The sequence below is a fragment of the Anomaloglossus baeobatrachus genome, chromosome 7 (assembly GCF_048569485.1).
Source record: "Anomaloglossus baeobatrachus isolate aAnoBae1 chromosome 7, aAnoBae1.hap1, whole genome shotgun sequence".
NCBI classification, from domain to species: domain Eukaryota; kingdom Metazoa; phylum Chordata; class Amphibia; order Anura; family Aromobatidae; genus Anomaloglossus; species Anomaloglossus baeobatrachus.
In genome coordinates this window covers 283,254,396-283,270,665 of record NC_134359.1, presented here as the reverse complement: position 1 = coordinate 283,270,665, position 16,270 = coordinate 283,254,396, and positions in this window count along the sequence as shown.

Below are 16,270 nucleotides of genomic sequence, written 5' to 3'. Positions count from 1 at the left end.
AAAATGCAAGGTTATATCCTCTTGAGGCACTTCCATCCCTGGGAGTAGGGGGAGGTGGGCCTAGAGTCCAACTAGTGTAAACTCTGCTTACCTGGGAGATTCAGGCAGAGTGAGCTGAAACTTGAAGGGAGCAGGAGCTCCAGCCTGTGTGGCTGTGGACACGGACGGAGCTAGGCCTGTGTGGCGGCCTGTGGGATTGTGTGGAACTCTTTGGACTACTGTAAGGACGATTGCTTTGTAATCCGGCCTGAGGATTGTCGGGAAGGGCCCCCGAATCTGTTTTACGTGGACTTATCGTGTGCTGTTCCAGTGTTCTTGTGAATAAACCTGTTGGATCGTTCCTCGGCCTGTTGTCTCTCCTTGCTCTGCTGTACACCCCGTCACAAACTGGTGGCAGCGGTGGGATCAGAGCAGAAGGAATGGAGGACAATGGCTCAACATCAGGAACCAGCACTGCAGAGTACAAGACCTGGACTTTGGGGAGCCTGCAATCAAAGGCCCGTGAAGTAGGAGTTCGTTTCAAAGGACTCTCCAAGGAGCAGCTGATTGAGGCGCTAGAAGGAGTCTGCTCGCAAAATGACGTGGAGGAAGGATCCTCACAGCAAAGGGAGGAAAGACGGGAGCTGGAGGTAAATACCCAAAAAAGTCAATGGATTGTGTGGTACAAGGAAAAGATGGCACTGCTTGGAGATGAGGCCACCATAGAAGATAAGAGGGAGGCCATGCGTGGAGCTGAAGAGAAGGAGCGCAGGATGGAGGAGATGGCATTGCTGGATAAGCAGCTCGCTGTGGAAGCCGCGAGAGGTTCCAGACAGACTGTAACCCCAGCACCCATCATGAGGGAACTTCCCAGAGTGTCCCGCAAAGACTTCAAGCAGTTTAATGAGGCTGCTGGTGACATTGAGGGCTTCTTCCAGGACTTTGAGCATCAGTGTCGATTAATGGAAGTCCCAGAAAGGGAGCGCGTCCGGCATCTGGTTGGGCTCCTAGAGGGGGGAGCTGCTGAAGCCTATAGAGCTATGGACCCTCGGTGGAACTGTGAGTATGCGGAGATTAAACAGACTATTCTAAAACATTATGCTGTGACCCCAGACACTTACAGGACTCAGTTCCGTGCTTTAGCCTGTGATGGGGAAGTGTCTTTTAAGATATATGCTCATAGACTCAAACAAATATGTAATCGCTGGCTGGAGGCAGAGGAGGCCTTATCTTGGGAGACCTTCCTGCAGGTCATCCTAAAAGAACAATTCTTTGCCCAGTGCCCCGCTGAGATCCGGGAATGGGTGCGTGAGAGAAAACCAGCGACAGTGGAGGAAGCTGCTGCTCTCGCTGATGAGGCTCTCACCATCAAGCCTCAGTGGAGGGTTCTGTTGGAGGATGGAGAGACGCCTAACAGCTCCACAACACCGGATGCCCCCAGTTATTCTGTCCCCATTGTTCCCCGTTCCTCTAAGCCACCACATGTTGATACCCGTGTTAATGTGCCTCCAGTTGCTTCTACTGCACTTTCTGGAATACGCCGGGGAGAGGAAGTAACAGAGCGCAGGTGTTATGTTTGTAGGCATCCCGGGCATTTGCAGGCCTCATGCCCAGCCAGGCCATGGAGGAATCATCCTCAAACCCCTACAGCACCTTCAGGTGGGAGCCGGCCTCCAAGTTCCCCTACCCCTTACCCAAGAGGACGCCTTGGATGGAGGGAGACCCAGCTCAGATGCTATCAATGTGGACAGCCAGGGCATCGGCAAGTCTCCTGCCCAGCTGTTCAAATGAGGACTGATCCTGCACCCAATCGGATTGTTAATTATTTACAGCCCAGTGCCATGGAGGAAGATGTGGCACCGCTATGTGAGGACTGGCTTAGTGACTCAGCCCATGTTGCACCACCAGGAGTTTACGGGGTGCGACCTGCAGTTATGACGACTTCTGCTCATCGAGGTAAGCACTTGCAGGAGGTTGTGCTGGATGGACAGAGACTTGTTGGATTTTGTGACTCGGGTGCTTTCCTCACACTGGCTGATCCCCGAGTGGTTCGGCCTGAGGCAATCCATAGAGGACCTGGGATTGTCATTGAACTGGCTGGTGGACAATGGAGGACTATTCCCACAGCCACTGTGGATCTGAGCTTTGGTTTTGGGGTCAGGCGATGTGTGGTTGGGGTGATGGGTGGTCTGCCTGCAGCTGTTCTCCTGGGCAATGATGTGGGAGAGCTACGATGCCAATTCGTGGCTGCATGAAGCCACATGTAAGTAACGCTCTGCCTGTGTGTACTTAACCAGTGACCTGTAGAGGTCCCTAGTACGTACACAAGTTGGGAGGGGGAGGGATTGTGAAGATGTAATTTACCCTCTCACTGTATATGCTGTACAGATTCCTATTTCAAGCTGGGTTCATTGTCTTATTTGAACTACTTCTGTGTACATTTCTATTGTTGTAGGTAATCACCCCCCTAAAATGCAAGGTTATATCCTCTTGAGGCACTTCCATCCCTGGGAGTAGGGGGAGGTGGGCCTAGAGTCCAACTAGTGTAAACTCTGCTTACCTGGGAGATTCAGGCAGAGTGAGCTGAAACTTGAAGGGAGCAGGAGCTCCAGCCTGTGTGGCTGTGGACACGGACGGAGCTAGGCCTGTGTGGCGGCCTGTGGGATTGTGTGGAACTCTTTGGACTACTGTAAGGACGATTGCTTTGTAATCCGGCCTGAGGATTGTCGGGAAGGGCCCCCGAATCTGTTTTACGTGGACTTATCGTGTGCTGTTCCAGTGTTCTTGTGAATAAACCTGTTGGATCGTTCCTCGGCCTGTTGTCTCTCCTTGCTCTGCTGTACACCCCGTCACAAACTGGTGGCAGCGGTGGGATCAGAGCAGAAGGAATGGAGGACAATGGCTCAACATCAGGAACCAGCACTGCAGAGTACAAGACCTGGACTTTGGGGAGCCTGCAATCAAAGGCCCGTGAAGTAGGAGTTCGTTTCAAAGGACTCTCCAAGGAGCAGCTGATTGAGGCGCTAGAAGGAGTCTGCTCGCAAAATGACGTGGAGGAAGGATCCTCACAGCAAAGGGAGGAAAGACGGGAGCTGGAGGTAAATACCCAAAAAAGTCAATGGATTGTGTGGTACAAGGAAAAGATGGCACTGCTTGGAGATGAGGCCACCATAGAAGATAAGAGGGAGGCCATGCGTGGAGCTGAAGAGAAGGAGCGCAGGATGGAGGAGATGGCATTGCTGGATAAGCAGCTCGCTGTGGAAGCCGCGAGAGGTTCCAGACAGACTGTAACCCCAGCACCCATCATGAGGGAACTTCCCAGAGTGTCCCGCAAAGACTTCAAGCAGTTTAATGAGGCTGCTGGTGACATTGAGGGCTTCTTCCAGGACTTTGAGCATCAGTGTCGATTAATGGAAGTCCCAGAAAGGGAGCGCGTCCGGCATCTGGTTGGGCTCCTAGAGGGGGGAGCTGCTGAAGCCTATAGAGCTATGGACCCTCGGTGGAACTGTGAGTATGCGGAGATTAAACAGACTATTCTAAAACATTATGCTGTGACCCCAGACACTTACAGGACTCAGTTCCGTGCTTTAGCCTGTGATGGGGAAGTGTCTTTTAAGATATATGCTCATAGACTCAAACAAATATGTAATCGCTGGCTGGAGGCAGAGGAGGCCTTATCTTGGGAGACCTTCCTGCAGGTCATCCTAAAAGAACAATTCTTTGCCCAGTGCCCCGCTGAGATCCGGGAATGGGTGCGTGAGAGAAAACCAGCGACAGTGGAGGAAGCTGCTGCTCTCGCTGATGAGGCTCTCACCATCAAGCCTCAGTGGAGGGTTCTGTTGGAGGATGGAGAGACGCCTAACAGCTCCACAACACCGGATGCCCCCAGTTATTCTGTCCCCATTGTTCCCCGTTCCTCTAAGCCACCACATGTTGATACCCGTGTTAATGTGCCTCCAGTTGCTTCTACTGCACTTTCTGGAATACGCCGGGGAGAGGAAGTAACAGAGCGCAGGTGTTATGTTTGTAGGCATCCCGGGCATTTGCAGGCCTCATGCCCAGCCAGGCCATGGAGGAATCATCCTCAAACCCCTACAGCACCTTCAGGTGGGAGCCGGCCTCCAAGTTCCCCTACCCCTTACCCAAGAGGACGCCTTGGATGGAGGGAGACCCAGCTCAGATGCTATCAATGTGGACAGCCAGGGCATCGGCAAGTCTCCTGCCCAGCTGTTCAAATGAGGACTGATCCTGCACCCAATCGGATTGTTAATTATTTACAGCCCAGTGCCATGGAGGAAGATGTGGCACCGCTATGTGAGGACTGGCTTAGTGACTCAGCCCATGTTGCACCACCAGGAGTTTACGGGGTGCGACCTGCAGTTATGACGACTTCTGCTCATCGAGGTAAGCACTTGCAGGAGGTTGTGCTGGATGGACAGAGACTTGTTGGATTTTGTGACTCGGGTGCTTTCCTCACACTGGCTGATCCCCGAGTGGTTCGGCCTGAGGCAATCCATAGAGGACCTGGGATTGTCATTGAACTGGCTGGTGGACAATGGAGGACTATTCCCACAGCCACTGTGGATCTGAGCTTTGGTTTTGGGGTCAGGCGATGTGTGGTTGGGGTGATGGGTGGTCTGCCTGCAGCTGTTCTCCTGGGCAATGATGTGGGAGAGCTACGATGCCAATTCGTGGCTGCATGAAGCCACATGTAAGTAACGCTCTGCCTGTGTGTACTTAACCAGTGACCTGTAGAGGTCCCTAGTACGTACACAAGTTGGGAGGGGGAGGGATTGTGAAGATGTAATTTACCCTCTCACTGTATATGCTGTACAGATTCCTATTTCAAGCTGGGTTCATTGTCTTATTTGAACTACTTCTGTGTACATTTCTATTGTTGTAGGTAATCACCCCCCTAAAATGCAAGGTTATATCCTCTTGAGGCACTTCCATCCCTGGGAGTAGGGGGAGGTGGGCCTAGAGTCCAACTAGTGTAAACTCTGCTTACCTGGGAGATTCAGGCAGAGTGAGCTGAAACTTGAAGGGAGCAGGAGCTCCAGCCTGTGTGGCTGTGGACACGGACGGAGCTAGGCCTGTGTGGCGGCCTGTGGGATTGTGTGGAACTCTTTGGACTACTGTAAGGACGATTGCTTTGTAATCCGGCCTGAGGATTGTCGGGAAGGGCCCCCGAATCTGTTTTACGTGGACTTATCGTGTGCTGTTCCAGTGTTCTTGTGAATAAACCTGTTGGATCGTTCCTCGGCCTGTTGTCTCTCCTTGCTCTGCTGTACACCCCGTCACATGCTGTACTGGTATCCCTGCCTCCTGGAGGTGCTGTACTGGTATCCCTGCCTCCTGGAGGCGCCATACTGGTATCCCTGCCTCCTGGAGGTGCTGTACTGGTATCCCTGCCTCCTGGAGGCGCCATACTGGTATCCCTGCCTCCTGGAGGTGCTGTACTGGTATCCCTGCCTCCTGGAGGCGCCATACTGGTATCCCTGCCTCCTGGAGGTGCTGTACTGGTATCCCTGCCTCCTGGAGGTGCCGTACTGGTATCCCTGTCTCCTGGAGGTGCTGTACTGGTGATCCCTGCTTCCTGGAGGTGCTGTACTGGTATCCCTGCCTCCTGGAGGCGCCATACTGGTATCCCTGCCTCCTGGACGTGCTGTACTGGTATCCCTGCCTCCTGGAGGTGCTGTACTGGTATCCCTGCCTCCTGGAGGTGCTGTACTGGTATCCCTGCCTCCTGGAGGTGCCATACTGGTATCCCTGCCTCCTGGAGGTGCTGTACTGGTATCCCTGCCTCCTGGAGGTGCTGTACTGGTATCCCTGCCTCCTGGAGGTGCTGTACTGGTATCCCTGCCTCCTGGAGGCGCTGTACTGGTATCCCTGCCTCCTGGAGGTGCTGTACTGGTATCCCTGCCTCCTGGAGGTGCTGTACTGGTATCCCTGTCTCCTGGAGGCGCCGTACTGGTAAGTCATGTCTCCTGGAGGTGCCGTACTGTTATCCCTGCCACTTGGAGGCGGCGTACTGGTAAGTCCTGTCTTCTGGAGGCGGCGTGCTGGTATCCCTGCCTCCTGGAGGCGCCGTACTGGTATCCCTGTGTTCTGGAGGCACCGTACTGGTATCCCTGTGTTCTGGAGGCACCGTACTGGTATCTCTGTCTTCTGGAGGCACAATACTGGTATCTCTGTCTTCTGGAGGCACCATACTGGTATCTCTGTCTTCTGGAAGCACCGTACTGGTATCTCTGTCTTCTGGAGGCACAATACTGGTATCCCTGTCTTCTTGAAGCACCATACTGGTATCTCTGTCTTCTGGAAGCACCGTACTGGTATCTCTGTCTTCTGGAGGCACAATACTGGTATCCCTGTCTTCTGGAAGCACCATACTGGTATCTCTGTCTTCTGGAAGCACCGTACTGGTATCCCTGTCTTCTGGAAGCACCATACTGGTATCTCTGTCTTCTGGAAGCACCGTACTGGTATCTCTGTCTTCTGGAGGCACAATACTGGTATCCCTGTCTTATGGAAGCACCATACTGGTATCTCTGTCTTCTGGAAGCACTGTACTGGTATCCCTGTCTTCTGGAAGCACCATACTGGTATCCCTGTCTTCTGGAAGCACCATACTGGTATCCCTGTCTTCTGGAAGCACCGTACTGGTATCTCTGTCTTCTGGAAGCACCGTACTGGTATCCCTGTCTTCTGGAAGCACCATACTGGTATCCCTGTCTTCTGGAAGCACCATACTGGTATCTCTGTCTTCTGGAAGCACCGTACTGGTATCCCTGTCTTCTGGAAGCACCATACTGGTATCCCTGTCTTCTGGAAGCACCATACTGGTATCCCTGTCTTCTGGAGGCACCGTACTGGTATCCCTGTCTTCTGGAAGCACCATACTGGTATCCCTGTCTTCTGGAGGTGCCGTACTGGTATCCCTGTCTTCTGGAAGCACCATACTGGTATCCCTGTCTTCTGGAAGCACCATACTGGTATCCCTGTCTTCTGGAAGCACCATACTGGTATCTCTGCCTCCTGGAGGTGCTGTACTGGTATCCCTGTCTCCTGGAGGTGCTGTACTGGTATCCCTGCCTCCTGGAGGAGCTGTACTGGTATCCCTGTCTTCTGGAAGCACCATACTGGTATCCCTGTCTTCTGGAAGCACCATACTGGTATCTCTGCCTCCTGGAGGTGCTGTACTGGTGATCCCTGTCTCCTGGAGGTGCCGTACTGGTATCCCTGCCTCCTGGAGGTGCTGTACTGGTATCCCTGTCTCCTGGAGGTGCCGTGCTGGTAATGCCTGCCTCCTGGAGGTGCCATACTGGTATCCCTGCCTCCTGGAGGTGCTGTACTGGTATCCCTGCCTCCTGGAGGTGCTGTACTGGTATCCCTGCCTCCTGGAGGTGCTGTACTGGTATCCCTGCCTCCTGGAGGTGCTGTACTGGTATCCCTGCCTCCTGGAGGTGCCGTACTGTTATCTCTGCCTCCTGGAGGTGCTGTACTGGTATCCCTGTCTCCTGGAGGAGCTGTACTGGTATCCCTGCCTCCTGGAGGTGCTGTACTGGTATCCCTGCCTCCTGGAGGTGCCGTACTGGTATCCCTGTCTCCTGGAGGTGCTGTACTGGTGATCCCTGCCTCCTGGAGGCGCCATACTTGTATCCCTGCCTCCTGGAGGTGCTGTACTGGTATCCCTGCCTCCTGGAGGCGCCATACTGGTATCCCTGCCTCCTGGAGGTGCTGTACTGGTATCCCTGCCTCCTGGAGGCGCCATACTGGTATCCCTGCCTCCTGGAGGTGCTGTACTGGTATCCCTGCCTCCTGGAGGCGCCATACTGGTATCCCTGCCTCCTGGAGGTGCTGTACTGGTATCCCTGCCTCCTGGAGGCGCCATACTGGTATCCCTGCCTCCTGGAGGTGCTGTACTGGTATCCCTGCCTCCTGGAGGTGCCGTACTGGTATCCCTGTCTCCTGGAGGTGCTGTACTGGTGATCCCTGCCTCCTGGAGGTGCTGTACTGGTATCCCTGCCTCCTGGAGGCGCCATACTGGTATCCCTGCCTCCTGGAGGTGCTGTACTGGTATCCCTGCCTCCTGGAGGAGCTGTACTGGTATCCCTGCCTCCTGGAGGTGCTGTACTGGTATCCCTGCCTCCTGGAGGTGCTGTACTGGTATCCCTGCCTCCTGGAGGAGCTGTACTGGTATCCCTGCCTCCTGGAGGAGCTGTACTGGTATCCCTGCCTCCTGGAGGCGCCATACTGGTATCCCTGCCTCCTGGAGGTGCTGTACTGGTGATCCCTGCCTCCTGGAGGTGCTGTACTGGTATCCCTGCCTCCTGGAGGTGCCATACTGGTATCCCTGCCTCCTGGAGGTGCCATACTGGTATCCCTGCCTCCTGGAGGTGCTGTACTGGTATCCCTGCCTCCTGGAGGCGCCATACTGGTATCCCTGCCTCCTGGAGGTGCTGTACTGGTATCCCTGTCTCCTGGAGGTGCTGTACTGGTATCCCTGCCTCCTGGAGGTGCCGTACTGGTATCCCTGTCTCCTGGAGGTGCTGTACTGGTGATCCCTGCCTCCTGGAGGTGCTGTACTGGTATCCCTGCCTCCTGGAGGTGCCATACTGGTATCCCTGCCTCCTGGAGGTGCTGTACTGGTATCCCTGCCTCCTGGAGGCGCCATACTGGTATCCCTGCCTCCTGGAGGTGCTGTACTGGTATCCCTGCCTCCTGGAGGCGCCATACTGGTATCCCTGCCTCCTGGAGGTGCTGTACTGGTATCCCTGCCAACTGGAGGCGCCATACTGGTATCCCTGCCTCCTGGAGGTGCTGTACTGGTATCCCTGCCTCCTGGAGGCGCCATACTGGTATCCCTGCCTCCTGGAGGTGCTGTACTGGTATCCCTGCCTCCTGGAGGTGCCGTACTGGTATCCCTGTCTCCTGGAGGTGCTGTACTGGTATCCCTGCCTCCTGGAGGTGCTGTACTGGTATCCCTGCCTCCTGGAGGCGCCCTACTGGTATCCCTGCCTCCTGGAGGTGCTGTGTGAAGATGTAATTTACCCTCTCACTGTATATGCTGTACAGATTCCTATTTCAAGCTGGGTTCATTGTCTTATTTGAACTACTTCTGTGTACATTTCTATTGTTGTAGGTAATCACCCCCCTAAAATGCAAGGTTATATCCTCTTGAGGCACTTCCATCCCTGGGAGTAGGGGGAGGTGGGCCTAGAGTCCAACTAGTGTAAACTCTGCTTACCTGGGAGATTCAGGCAGAGTGAGCTGAAACTTGAAGGGAGCAGGAGCTCCAGCCTGTGTGGCTGTGGACACGGACGGAGCTAGGCCTGTGTGGCGGCCTGTGGGATTGTGTGGAACTCTTTGGACTACTGTAAGGACGATTGCTTTGTAATCCGGCCTGAGGATTGTCGGGAAGGGCCCCCGAATCTGTTTTACGTGGACTTATCGTGTGCTGTTCCAGTGTTCTTGTGAATAAACCTGTTGGATCGTTCCTCGGCCTGTTGTCTCTCCTTGCTCTGCTGTACACCCCGTCACATGCTGTACTGGTATCCCTGCCTCCTGGAGGTGCTGTACTGGTATCCCTGCCTCCTGGAGGCGCCATACTGGTATCCCTGCCTCCTGGAGGTGCTGTACTGGTATCCCTGCCTCCTGGAGGCGCCATACTGGTATCCCTGCCTCCTGGAGGTGCTGTACTGGTATCCCTGCCTCCTGGAGGCGCCATACTGGTATCCCTGCCTCCTGGAGGTGCTGTACTGGTATCCCTGCCTCCTGGAGGTGCCGTACTGGTATCCCTGTCTCCTGGAGGTGCTGTACTGGTGATCCCTGCTTCCTGGAGGTGCTGTACTGGTATCCCTGCCTCCTGGAGGCGCCATACTGGTATCCCTGCCTCCTGGACGTGCTGTACTGGTATCCCTGCCTCCTGGAGGTGCTGTACTGGTATCCCTGCCTCCTGGAGGTGCTGTACTGGTATCCCTGCCTCCTGGAGGTGCCATACTGGTATCCCTGCCTCCTGGAGGTGCTGTACTGGTATCCCTGCCTCCTGGAGGTGCTGTACTGGTATCCCTGCCTCCTGGAGGTGCTGTACTGGTATCCCTGCCTCCTGGAGGCGCTGTACTGGTATCCCTGCCTCCTGGAGGTGCTGTACTGGTATCCCTGCCTCCTGGAGGTGCTGTACTGGTATCCCTGTCTCCTGGAGGCGCCGTACTGGTAAGTCATGTCTCCTGGAGGTGCCGTACTGTTATCCCTGCCACTTGGAGGCGGCGTACTGGTAAGTCCTGTCTTCTGGAGGCGGCGTGCTGGTATCCCTGCCTCCTGGAGGCGCCGTACTGGTATCCCTGTGTTCTGGAGGCACCGTACTGGTATCCCTGTGTTCTGGAGGCACCGTACTGGTATCTCTGTCTTCTGGAGGCACAATACTGGTATCTCTGTCTTCTGGAGGCACCATACTGGTATCTCTGTCTTCTGGAAGCACCGTACTGGTATCTCTGTCTTCTGGAGGCACAATACTGGTATCCCTGTCTTCTTGAAGCACCATACTGGTATCTCTGTCTTCTGGAAGCACCGTACTGGTATCTCTGTCTTCTGGAGGCACAATACTGGTATCCCTGTCTTCTGGAAGCACCATACTGGTATCTCTGTCTTCTGGAAGCACCGTACTGGTATCCCTGTCTTCTGGAAGCACCATACTGGTATCTCTGTCTTCTGGAAGCACCGTACTGGTATCTCTGTCTTCTGGAGGCACAATACTGGTATCCCTGTCTTATGGAAGCACCATACTGGTATCTCTGTCTTCTGGAAGCACTGTACTGGTATCCCTGTCTTCTGGAAGCACCATACTGGTATCCCTGTCTTCTGGAAGCACCATACTGGTATCCCTGTCTTCTGGAAGCACCGTACTGGTATCTCTGTCTTCTGGAAGCACCGTACTGGTATCCCTGTCTTCTGGAAGCACCATACTGGTATCCCTGTCTTCTGGAAGCACCATACTGGTATCTCTGTCTTCTGGAAGCACCGTACTGGTATCCCTGTCTTCTGGAAGCACCATACTGGTATCCCTGTCTTCTGGAAGCACCATACTGGTATCCCTGTCTTCTGGAGGCACCGTACTGGTATCCCTGTCTTCTGGAAGCACCATACTGGTATCCCTGTCTTCTGGAGGTGCCGTACTGGTATCCCTGTCTTCTGGAAGCACCATACTGGTATCCCTGTCTTCTGGAAGCACCATACTGGTATCCCTGTCTTCTGGAAGCACCATACTGGTATCTCTGCCTCCTGGAGGTGCTGTACTGGTATCCCTGTCTCCTGGAGGTGCTGTACTGGTATCCCTGCCTCCTGGAGGAGCTGTACTGGTATCCCTGTCTTCTGGAAGCACCATACTGGTATCCCTGTCTTCTGGAAGCACCATACTGGTATCTCTGCCTCCTGGAGGTGCTGTACTGGTATCCCTGTCTCCTGGAGGTGCTGTACTGGTATCCCTGCCTCCTGGAGGAGCTGTACTGGTATCCCTGCCTCCTGGAGGAGCTGTACTGGTATCCCTGTCTTCTGGAGGTGCCGTACTGGTATCCCTGTCTTCTGGAGGCACCGTACTGGTATCCCTGTCTTCTGGAGGTGCTGTACTGGTATCCCTGTCTTCTGGAGGCGCCATACTGTTACGCTCTACCTCCTGGAGGTTTTGTACTGGTAAAGCCCTGCTTCCTGGAGGCACATGTTCTCAATTTTCACTCCTCCTTGGTGTAGGGTGAGGAAATAAGAGTTCTCCCTGTCCAGCAGAAAGACACTGCTTTTCATATGGACACTTTGTGTTTTGCTGTGATTTCCAGTTCCTATAAACTCTTTGTTCCCTTCGGTCACCAGTAGGGGGAGCTCACTGAAGACGCCAATATACAGCTGCCAATGAACTCAATGATAATTTCATCTTCCTCTATTGGTTCCTGCAGACCACCCGAAGGACATCATTGATAAAGAGAGATTTAATGTTCTGAATTCTGCACTCCATATTACCTGCTTCCACACATCATAAAGCCATAGAGTTGACTGATAACATTTTTCCCTCCATGCAGCCACCACTAGGGGGAGCTGACCGTATCAGATATTAAACTCAATATTAAAGTTTTTTTCCCATGAACAAAGTAAATTTTAATCAATAGATCTTGGAATAATAATGATTTCTACAATTGGATGTTACATAAAATGTCCCTGTGGTGAGATCATCTTCTATATGTGCTGTGTAACGGCCGTGTCTGATCGTACAGGGACATGGTCTGATCATACTACATCTCCTGGACCGAGGAGGATGCAAAAGAGTATAAAGAGATTATAGCTCGGGATGGCAAAATTAATCTTTCTCTGAGGTAAAACATTTTGTTTAAACAGACAATTGTTTTACCTCACAGAAAGAAACTGCCACGACCCCATGCTTTAATGTCTGTATACTCTTATGTGTCCTCCCCGCCCAGGAGATGTGATATGATCAGACCATGTCCCTGTGTGGTCAGGCGTGACCATTACACAATAGGTTTGGTTACTTATTGCCTAGTAGAACGACCACCATTGCGGTCTAGCACTGAACAACCCCTTTAATATCTCAAAAAGAGATGAAAATTCTGACAAGCGGTTAACTGCAAAATTGTTCATATTTACAAGCACTATCCGACAATATGTTATCTATGGAGGTGGGAATGACCCTTTAAAGTCATGAAGGTTGCCATGTTTACGCTTGTCTGGTCCGGACCTAAGTGTGAATGATTGTCTGGTCCGGACCTAAGTACTGGTCCGGACCTAGGTGTGAATGACTATGTGTGGTTGTCTACCAGTAACCTCAACGTGAGAATAACCCTTAATCTATGACTTAATTCAAGTTGGCTTCTTTAGGGCACAGGCATGCTACCTGCACCAGTGACAAGTAGAATCTGGATCCATTGGAAATGTTCAAGGACCTAAAACAATGGGGCCCATGAATGGCTTCCTTCTGCTTGCTGCCACAAATGGCTTCCAGCAGCAGCCACTAGGGGGAGCTCACTGCATACAGATTTACACTTTCACAATGAGCGCAATACTGTCTGTATAGATCTAGGTGTAGTGAGCTCCCCCTAGTGGTGAGTGCAGGTAGACAGAATTCTATTTATCAAGTCAGAAAATGGAGCTGCCCTAAAATAAATCCGCAAATTTTGTAAGTCAAAATTAAACAGTTTACACAGAGGCGTAGCTAGGGGTTCAGTTCAGGGAGGGGGGCAAAACATGTGAGTGGGACCCTGACCAGGTAGTTTACACCAGCAGTGGTGCCTCCTAATCATAGATATAGGGGTACCTGGCTGCGACCACTATTTGGTAGTCAGAGCTGTGCGGTTCTGTAAATGTCCAGTTATGACCACCGCTGACACCGAGAACAGCCGATCGGCATGGGGTGCTGGGTGTCACACCCCAAACGATCAGATAAGGATAAACCATCAATGTTAAAGTCATGAACAATTCCTTTAACACTGATATTTCCCCTATATAATGCCTATATAGTGACCGTACAGTGATAGATATCGGTCCTACAGAACACACAAGTGATTACTGCGCAGTTACACATAGTGACTGTCGGCTGATGTTCTTTCTGATGGAGGCGTTCACCTTCCTATCTTTTCCATCCGGCCCAGACCGTCATAACTTCTTCCAGTGAGGACTCACCTGTAGCTTACAACAATGACACATTTTTCTTTTTACATTTCCGGCGCCATCATCGTCTATTCCCGATCTGCATAAACTCCTCATCCTGCTGATACCCCAATACTGAGCCGCTGCTGCTGTATGTGTCCCTGTTACTGATCCTCTAATTGCTCCACATAATAACACCCACCGCTGTGCCCGTTATATCATAAAAGGCCGCCTGTGTGCCCTCTAATTGGTCCTAGAAAATATGAATGCTCTGTGGAAGTGGCCTAAAAAACAGTGTCCATATGTTGTCCCCTAGAAGTAATGATGCCCCAAACTGTGCTGATTTGGCGGTCACAATACCCTGAGTGCCCCTATAACAATAATGTATCTTAAGCGCCCACTTAAAATTTAATAATGTCTCCTGAGTCCCCCATATATAGTCCCCATTATACACATCCTGCTGTGCCCACAGCTTCCTACACACAGTATGATGGGAAGCACATTAGTCCCACAAGGCATAATGGCCCCCACAAGGCATAATGGCCCCCACAAGGCATAATGGCCCTCAGTAGCACCCCTACATTGGTTGATGGCCCCCACACACTGTATGATGACCCCCACTAACTTCTCATAATGCAGGATAGCCCCTCCAAAATGAATTAATGTCCCCAGTAGCCTCCCACACTGTATCATGGTACCCCCGAAATGCATGATGGCCCCCAGTAGCCCCAATACAGTGTAGCTCGCAGTAGCCCCCACACATTGTATGATTGCAGCCACAAATTGTATAATGGCCCCCAGTAGCCTCCCACAGTGTATGATGGCCCTAGTTGCACTCACACATTGTATGATAGTCCAACTGTATGATGGCCCCCATACTATATGATATCCCCTGTAGCCCCCCCCCCCCATACTGTATGGTGAACTCTAGTAGCCTCCCAACACTGAATGATGGTTCCTAGTTTCCCCCTACTGTGTATGAAGGTTCCCAGTAGCCCCCCCACATTGCATGATGGCTCACATTAGCCCCCCGCATACTGTATTATGGCCCCCACTAGTCGCCACCCACTATATTATGGCCCCCACTAGTCGTCGCCACCCACTATATTATGGCCCCCACTAGTCCCCATACACTATATTATGGCCCCCAAGTAGCAGTAGCCCCCACGCACTGTATTATGGCTCCCAGCTGCGCCCCCCCCCCAAAAAAAAACACACACGCACAGAGTATAACAACCCTAGTAGCCACCCCCTGTATTAAAAAAAAACATCTATAGTCACCTAAGCCTGGATCCTTACGAGATCGCAGTTAGACCGGATGAAACAATATCTCCCTGCACTACCACATGAATCGGTCAGCAGGTTTTTGCTATGTAATCTGAGAACAGCATGCTGTAGGGGTTAAAAAACAAAACTCAACTATGCTTCTCTTATCAGGCTGTGTGTTGCTGTTTACTTAAACTAGAGGCTTTATCACCAGGTTGTCTGGTGCAGGCAGTACAGCTTACTCCCTCCCCTGATTGGCATCTCACTGTCAATGTACAATGTCTATAGAGAGCCTGGGGTGGGCGGGAGCAGCTCTCTCAGCTCTGCTGTTTTGCTAAATCTAAAAGCTCAGATTGTGTCAGAATGGCTGCACCCAGTAATCTAAGTAATACATCGTTGGATTCAGAATCTCTTTCTCTACATTATATTGCTCTAGGACGAGGTAGCAAAAATCTGCTGACCGATTTCCTCATGCCGATACAGTTTAGGGTGGTGATCACTGGGTGGACCCCTGTAAGTGCGAAGCGCGTAAATGGGGGGTGACTCTTACCACACACCCCTTCCCTCCGGTACCTACGCTACTCAGTGGGCACTTACTTTGAATAAGGCACAGTACATCTGAGTTTTGCTATGTATGATTTGTGTGCAGGTGCATAAAATACAATATAAATTCACACGCATAATAAAATTAATTAAAAAATAAATATAAAAAAAATTACCAAAAAAATGTTTTATTTTCTCAGACGTATCGATACGGCGTCACAGATCACAAATAAAATGCAATAGTCATTAACCGTAAAAGCACAGCACTGTAGGGAAAGCACCAAGATGCATAGCTGTCACAGGACGGGGATACAGTACAGATCTGTTCCATAACTTAGTCATAAAAATATATATATATATACTATATATATATATTTATATATGTCATATATGAATCCATCATGTATACCTTTCGTGAATAAGATTTTCTTGCTGCCTTCTTAATAAATACCTTTCTTTTAACACTTTATGGATTTGAATATTTCCTTTAAATTTTATTATTATTATTATTATTATTTTTATATAATTATCTTGTTTCCAGAAGTGAAGGGGTTATTGTATTACGTCTGCGGCAAAAAAAATTAAATAAAAATAAGTTAAAATTAACATGGACCCCTGTTGAACATATACATCATATCAGTCACATATCACATGTACGCTTCCCTCCCCGCATACTATGGCACAGACTGAGTGGTACAAGGCAGTGGTTGGCAGCGAGTGGCGTGATGGCAGCGCTAGATCTGTACCAGCGCTTGTTATTTGGGTGCCATTTTTTTGCCCATGGTAGCCAATCAGACACCGTGTTACATTTTTCCAGTTTAGAACATGAAAGCTG